Genomic DNA, 8,729 nt, shown 5'->3' with positions numbered 1-8,729 from the left:
TTCTTTTTTTTTTTTTTTCCTTTTTTGTTTTTTTTTGTGACCGGCAATGGATCGCAACCCTCAGTGTCGTGCCCGTACTGGACCGGGACCAGCAACAGGATCGCAACCCTCGGTGTTGCGCCCGCACCTCGCTCAGCCAGTGAGCGGCCGGTCTGTATGTGGGATCCGAACCCTCGGCAGGAGTGCCACCTCGCTCCCAAGCGGCGCACTGTAGCAGTGCGCCACCGGGCTGGCCCGTCAGGATTGTTTTTCCAGTAGGGAGTTAATTACTACTCCAGCTAAATAATCCATCAGTGTTTCCTTTTAGATTCATATCATTTCCAGGAATAAACACGAAGAGTATCATCACTTTTGGAAAATTTCTTCAGATACAAATTAGGCAAGAAAGGGATTTTCTATCCCTCTGAAGATTACCCTGATGGGGAGTGGATTATTTGTTTTGCTATGAAAGTTGATCACCATTAACAAGAAAATCTTTTTTTGTGTTGTTGATGCTCTATTCAGAAACCTCTGGAGATCCAGGCCTACTCTTATTTGTAAAGATCTGCCTCTCAGGATGAAGCAAGACCCCAAAATTCTATGACCTTGACTTCCATAAATCAGAACATGAATAAGAAACCAGGAAGAACAGGTTTCTTCATATTTCTCTAGGCTATCTGTATATAAGAAAAAGTAAATTGGAGCAGAGACTGGAATGCATGAGAAAGTGTTTTGCACTATTGGCAGGGGGTTGTTTGATGAGCTAACAATATGATGGGGTCCTTTCTAGTAAAGAATTGAATTTGCAGTTGTAAGGAAAGTAGAAAAAGTTTAGTCAGGATCTCTCGTCTTATGTATGTTACGAATGGGCAATAATCAGCACATTCCCTAAGAAACAAGTCATAAAAGTAGTGCAACTGCACGTGTGCCCATTTACTGATTCAGCATGGTTGTTGTAATTATGTAATGCATAGCTTGTGGCTGCTATTGCGTACTAAGAGTATAAAGGTAACTGCTCTGAACTTCTGGCGGGCGAAGGCTGAGCTTGTCTTGGAGGAATAAAGCATGTCTGTGAAGCTCACATCTAAAGAATAAAGTATGTCTACCTTGCATAAAGCTTCTGGTATCTTCTTTCAATTACCTAACTCACAACCTGCACAGGAAAGGGCAGAAGGATCTGAGATCCAGCCCAAAAGCTGTCCTTTTCAAAGATTTTGCATTGTAATATAGTATTGATAGAAAGTTAAAACATTCCAACTAACAGAGAAAGAGACCATCTGGAATACAAATATCCCAAAAGTTTATTGTTAACTTGACTATTTAACTTTCAGAGATGTAGCTGAAATACCTAAATGTCTGCTTGCAATACTGAATTTATTAATTTATTACACATCCATATTTAAACACACATTTTATACATATTAGATTAGAAATATTATTTCCAGGTCTGCATTTCATTAAACAGTTTTATTCATCCCCTTCACATATGTTTTCAGCATCATTGTCTTAATCATCACTAGAGCTACTTTTTGCATCATATTAACAATTTTCAAAGACATATTTTTATTCTCTTCTCAGTGCCTCAAAATACAGCACTTGTTAAATTACAGTTTGATGCTGATACATGTTACTGGAAATTTATCCAAAGCCTAAGTACTCTCCACTTAACAATAGAACAGTTTTGGGTTTGTTTTTTTTTCCCTTTAGGTGTGTATTCAGGATCTCCAGAATGTAGCCATTTATTGATTCTATTAGTTTCTAAAGTGATCTTTAAAATTCTTGTTTACAATGACTTTCAGAACTCCTGAATGTGAAGTTGTACCCCAAGAGAGATTACTAAATATCTTTAACTTATGTTTTTACTGATTCAGCTAGGTGACCCAAACAAGTATCCAACACTAGCATTCATTAAGGACATTTCCAACAAATGCATTTTCCAGAAAAACTTTATTTTTAAAAATAAAGTAATTGAAAAGGAGCTCTTACATAGAGATTTCATCAGGGATTTGACATAGAGCAACTCACTCTTTCCTGAGGGATAGTTTTGCGGAAAGACTTGACCTTACACAGGGGCAGGCATGATATGTGCAGAGAGTCAGCAAAGGTAAGGAAGCTGAACATGCAGATCAAGCTCCAAACAATTTGGGAGAAAGTTTAGCTGGCTAGAAGCAAGGTTGATGGCATGTCAGCTCCCTAAAGCTAAAGAAACTGGAGGCTGAATGAAGGAAGTTGAGGAGAGAAATAGTGAGAAAAGTAGCAATCTCCACTAGTTTGTATGGCCCCCAGTTGATTTACCTCCCCTTTTCTAATCTCAACTCTCAGTTCTGATTTTCTCTGTTTAACCTCACCTTTTTTTTAATTACCAGATTCTCATGACTCCAGGCTAATGAAAAGTTGGCCCCTTAAATTATCCCTCCCTGCCTGTAAAACCATTTTTGTGAACTCTCCCTGGCTTTCCTCTTATCTCTTCTCTGTACATTCACAAACCACACATTAATATAAAGGAAACTTAGGAAAAGGTCTATGCTTGCCTCTGATTTCCTGCGACTTGTGGAATCTCTCTAGTCCAGGTCTCTTATCTGCTCTCCTGAAAGTGCTTGTTCTGCCTCGTCCTCTCTGGTGGCAGTATCATGGCCTTAGTTTTTATTCATCTGCCAGGTCTGAGGTTTATGAGGCACCATCATCAGCCAGTCGCTCACCTTTGACAACTCACGCCTTACCCACCTTGATTCAACCACTGGTCCAAAAGTAACTCAGAAACCATAAACAGTTACATATGATTTTCGTAAAGTCATACCAAAAGAAGATATGTGATTAAAAGTGCATCAAGAAATTATCAAAGACAATTTCTCATATATAATAATGGCAAAAGATGCCATTTGTTACTTCTAGCATTTTAACCTCAGCAGCTGGTTCATCACTTTCTTTGTAATCACCTAGCAACTTACAGACACATTAAGCATGGCTCTAACTCTACACTACAGAGGTGAAGAGTTACAGGTGGTGGATAGAATAAGTAGGTCCTTGTGGGGCAATGGGGAAGCAGGTGAATTTAGTCCCTATCCAGGACCAGATTAAGATGTATTGTGGCCCTAAGGATGAAAATTGTTGATGCCCTTCCTGTACATAAATCAAAATTAAAAGGAAATACTAATCCTGGTAGGTTGATAATGGCACCCAGACATATGTCCACATCCTAATTCCTTATCTGGAAAAATAGTCTTTGCAGATTGGATTAAGTGTCTTGAGAGGAGGAGATTATCCTGGGTTATATGGGTGGGCCATAAATGCCATCACAACTGTCTTTACAAGAAGGAGGCAGAGATGTCAGATGCACACAGAGAACAGGGACATGTGAAGGTAAATACAGATACTGGAGTGATGTGACCTCAAGCCAAGAAATGCAGGCAGCCAGTAGAAGCTGGAAGAGTCCAGGGATAGTTTTTACGCTATAGCCTGTGGAGAGAACAAGGCCATGCTGATACTTAGATTTCAGATTTTTGGCCTCCATAACTGTGATAGAAAACAGTTCTGTTGTTTTAAGTAAGTTTGTGGTAATTTGTTACAGTGGCAATAGGAAACAAATACTTTAACTAATTAAAAAAGTAGGAAAATCCAACAAAAATGCTATCCCCCCACCCCATCTTTGTGTGATTCCTTCATTCTTTTTTTTTTTCTGCATAATATCAGCTCTTTAGAATTTCATTTAAAATATTTTCACAGTTAGGGAGAAGTCACTGAAAAATCTTCAACGTGGACTAGTAGCCTAAAGTATGTTTAGATTTCAGCAATACTTTTGAAAAAGTCTTTTATGATATAGGTGTAGATGAGATGGAAATTATGAAAACTAGTTGATTACAAATTTGGGTGAATGTGTAACTGAGTAAATGATTCTACCAAAAGGTACCAATGAATCAATAGTGATAAACGTGAAGGGAAGCTTTCTGTGCTGTGCTGAAGAGCATTGCTCTCAACCCTGTTCTACGCAAGGTTTTCATCACAAATTTGGGTGATAACATGACATGCTGATCTAGTTAGCTGATGACTTGAAGACGCTGTGCTACGGAGAACAAAAAAAGACTCTTGACAGGATAGAATGATGAGATGAATCTAAAAAGATGCAACTTAATATAGGCAAATTAAAGATTCTATAACCTATATTTCACAAGTTAACTGCACAGGTACAGAAAAGGGAAAATCTGCTATGCGCTTCTTACATGGCAATAATAGTAAAAAAGGACACTAAATGCTACTATGTGCCAGATGATAGATAAATGATAGAAACAGATATAGACAATTTTTCATAAACTTTGAGGGTAGGTTCAAGATCACGTAATTTTCAGGCCCTAGTGCAAAATGGAGATGCAGATGTACTTATTCAAGAATTAAAAGTTGTAATAAAAGACTGCAAGAACAGAGGATTAACCCTTCTATGTGCACAGGTCACACACTCATGAAGCCAGCCCTGTGTTGGTATTATTTTACATGGGGCCCAGTGATATAGCAGTCAAGTCTACCTTGTTTAGTAATAAATTCCAGCACAAAATACAGAGCCTGGAACAAAAGGTAAACTTGGTTTATACTTGTAGAATGAAAGAAAAGCCCAAAAGAAAGAGTGATGAATCTGTCAACTTCCTATATACAAAGTAGACAAATAGTGTTTTGTTGTAGAAAGAGAACAAACTTTAACCATAAGAAAAATGTCTAGTGTTTAGAGAATCTTAGGACCTTAAAAAAGATTTACTCCCTCAAACTTTATTTAAAAAAGAAGACACATTGCTAAGGTGAGCCAAGAACAAACCCTTGTGGCACCTGGTCCAGTCTAAGGCCCTGGGAGGAAGGGAAGCACACACAGCCCAGCAGGCACCAAGACTAGACCCTTGCGGCACCAGGGCTCAGTCTAAGGCCCAGAGGGAAGCACACATAGCCCAGTAGCAACCAAGGTGAGACAAGACCCAAGTGGCACTGGGCCAAGACTCAGGCCCTGGTGGGGAAGGGAAGCGCACACAGCCCAGCAGGCACCAAGGTGAGCTGAGACCTGCACAGTACCAGGGGCTCAGTCTACAGCCATGGAAAGTTAGAATAGGAGCCAAGGCAGTGTAATATAAATACCACCACACCTTCCGTCACCACAAGGAAAGTTCACCACCACAGTAGCAGCCAAGCCCACTCTACAAGCAACCTGCCACTCACTTGACTACATCGATATGAGAAGAGTCACCAATAGAGACAGAAAACAGAGGAGGAAGTCTTTATCCTCAGAGCCAACCCCAGAGTAACAGAAGAAGCAAGTCCTGTACCAGAAGACCAAAGATCAATGAAAAAATACTAGAACTGCAAACAAATAAGAAGATATGACACCACCAAAGGAATACAGTAACGCTCAATTTTCAGACCCCATAGAACAGGGAATCCTTGATGTGTCAGAAAAATGAATTCTGAGCAATAATCTTAAGAAAGCTTGAAGAAATAAAAAGAGGATTCAATTAGAGAACACAAGGGAACAAGAAAAAATATCCAGAATATGAAGGAGGAAATTTACAGAGATTAATACCTTAAAAAAGAATGTAGCAGAACTCCTAGAAATGAAATATTCACTTATTGAAATAAAAAACACAATAGAGAGCTTCAGCAGCAGGCTAGAGCAAGCAGAAGAAAGAATTTTAGATCTCAAAGATGGTCTTTTCGAAATAACTCAGGCAGATAAAAAAAAGGAAAAAAGAATAAAAAATAATGAGGAAAATCTAAGAGAGATAGCTGACAACCTCAAGTGCTCTAACATCCAACTTGTGGGTATTCCAGAAGGGGAGGAGAAAGGAAAAGGGATTGAGAACCTATTCAAGGAAATAATAACAGAAAACTTCCCAGGGGTAGGGAGAAATGCAGACCTTCAGATCCAGGAAGCTCAAAGTTTCCTAAACAGATTCAGTCCAAAGAGATACTCTCCAAGACACATTATAGTCAAATTTGCAAAGCTCAAAGACAAAGAGAGAATTCTAAAAGCAGCAGGAGAAAAGCATCAAGTCACCTATAAGGGAACCCCTATCAGACTAACAGCAGACTTCTCAACTGAAACCCTATAGGCCAGAAGAAAAGGAATGATATGTTCAAAACACTAAAAGAAAGAAATTGCCAGCCAAGAATTCTTTACCCAGCAAATCTCTCCTTCAGAAATGAGGGAGAAATAGTGTATTGCCCAGACAAACAAAAATTGTGGGAGTTCACACGACCAGCCCTGCAAGAAATTATCAAGGGAGTCCTTCATCTGGAATCTGAATAATGAATGTCACTACTATGGATACACAAGAAAGAGCAAAACCTACTGTTAATACAAAAATGCCAGTGAGAAAGAGCAAGAAGCTAAATCATGCCACCTCAAATATCCAACTAACATTGAAGAAGAGAAATAAAAGGGGAAGTAAGGATCAAAAGATATTTAAAACATCTAAACAAAAAGCAATTAAATGACAGGAATTAAACAATATCTGTCAATAACCACCCTAAATGTGAATGGATTAAACTCCCCACTCAAAAGCATAGATTGACTGATTGGATTAAAAAGCTAAACACAAGTATATACTGTCTTCAAGAGACCCATCTCTTACATAGAGACACACACAGACGAAAAATGAAGGGATGGATAAAGATATACCATGCAAATGGAAACCAAAAACGAGTAGGGGTACCTATTCTCATATCGGATAAAATAGACTTTGAACCAAAAAACATAAGGGGCAAAGAAGGCCACTATATAATGATAAAAGGATCAATCCAGATAGAAGACTAACAATCATAAATATATGTGCACTCAATACTGGAGCACACAGATATATAAAGTCTTAGACCTAAAGAAAGAAATAGGCCCTAATATGTTAATAGTGGGTGATCTGAACACTCATCTCTCAGTATGAGACAGCTCTTCCAGGCAACAAATCAACAAAGAGACACAGAATTTAAAGTACACATTAGACCAACTGGACCTGGCAAATATATACAGAACATTTCACCCAACAGCTAAAGAATATACTTTATTCTCATCAGCTCATGGAACATTCTCCAGGATAGACCACATATTAGGTCACAAACCTAGTTTCAGCAGATTAAAAAAATTGAAATCATTTCAAGTATCTTTTCAGACCACAATGGGCTAAAATTGGAAATTAATAATAAGCAAAACTCTGGAAACTATACAAATACATGGAAACTAAATAATAGGCTCCTGAATTCAGACTGGAAAAGATGAAGTCAAACTTTCCCTATTTGCAGATGACATGATACTATATACAAAAAAACCTAAAGGCTCTATCAAAAAACTCCTAGAGCTGCTTAATAACTTCTGTAATGTTGCAGTCTACAAAATAAATGCCTCAAAATCAGTTGCACTTGTATACTCAAATAATGAACTAACAGAAAGAGAAATAAAGAAAGTAAGCCCATTTGCAATTGTCACCCAAAAAATATGATACCTAGGGATCAATTTAACCAAGGAGGTTAAAGACCTCTACGATGAGAACTACAAACCATTTCTGAAAGAAATTAAAGAAGACACAAAAAGATGGAAAGATATTCCATGCTCTTGGATTGGAAGAATTAACATTGTGAAAATGTTTATACTATCCAAAGCAATCTACAGATTCAATGCAATCCCCATCAAAATACCAATGACATTCTTCACAGAAATGGAAAAAACAATCTTACCTTTCATATGGAAAAACAGAAGTTCCTGAATAGCCAAAGCAATCTTGAGCAAAAATAAATAAATAAATAAATAAATAAATAAATAAATAAATAAATAAATAAAGCCAGAGGCATAACACTTCCTGACTTCAAATTATACTGCAAAGCTGCTGTAACCAAAACAACATAGTACTGCTATAAAAGTAGACATTCACACCAGTGGGATAGAATTGAGAACCCAGAAATCACTCCTCAGGCTTACAACCATCTGATATTGGACAAAAGTGACAAAAATGTATATTGGGGAAAAGATTGCCTCTTCAACAAGTGGTGCTGGAAAAACTGGATATCCATACACACGAGAATGAAACTAGATATGCATCTCTCACCATACACTAAAATCAACTCAGAATGGATTAATGACTTAAGTATAAAACCTGAAACTATAACATTACTAATGGAAAGTAAAGGTGAAACACTTCAACACTAGGCACAGACTTTATTAACGTGAGCCCGAATGCACAAGCAGTAAAAGAGACAATAAAATGCACAAGCAGTAAAACAGACAATAAACAAATGGGACAATATCAAACTAAAAAGTTTCTGCACAGCAAAGGAAACAATCGCAAAGTGAAATGACAACCTACAGAATGGGAGAAAAATTATGCTAAATATGCATCTGACAACAGATTAATATCTAGAACATACATAGAATTCAAGCAAGTATACAGTAAAAAAACAAATAGCCCAATTAAAAAATGGGCTAAGGAGCTGAATAGACATTTTTCAAAGCAAGGCATACAAATGGCTAATGGGTACATGAAAAAATGCTCAACATCACTAGTCATCAGGGAAATGCAAATTAAAATTACATTGAGATCCCACCTTACCCCTGTTACAGTGGCTATCATCAAAAAGATGGTGAATAACAAATGCCAGCGAGGGTGTGCAAAGAAGGGAACACTACTGCACTGTTGGTGGGACTGTAAATTAGTACAACCACTATGGAAAACATTATGGAAGTTTCTCAAGCAAATACAGATGGTTCTTCCACATGATCCAGCAATCCCACT

The sequence above is a fragment of the Galeopterus variegatus genome, unplaced genomic scaffold, assembly GCF_000696425.1.
Source record: "Galeopterus variegatus unplaced genomic scaffold, G_variegatus-3.0.2 Scaffold3675, whole genome shotgun sequence".
Classification (NCBI taxonomy): domain Eukaryota; kingdom Metazoa; phylum Chordata; class Mammalia; order Dermoptera; family Cynocephalidae; genus Galeopterus; species Galeopterus variegatus.
The sequence above is the reverse complement of the archived record's forward strand: the minus strand, read 5'-3'. Positions refer to the sequence as shown.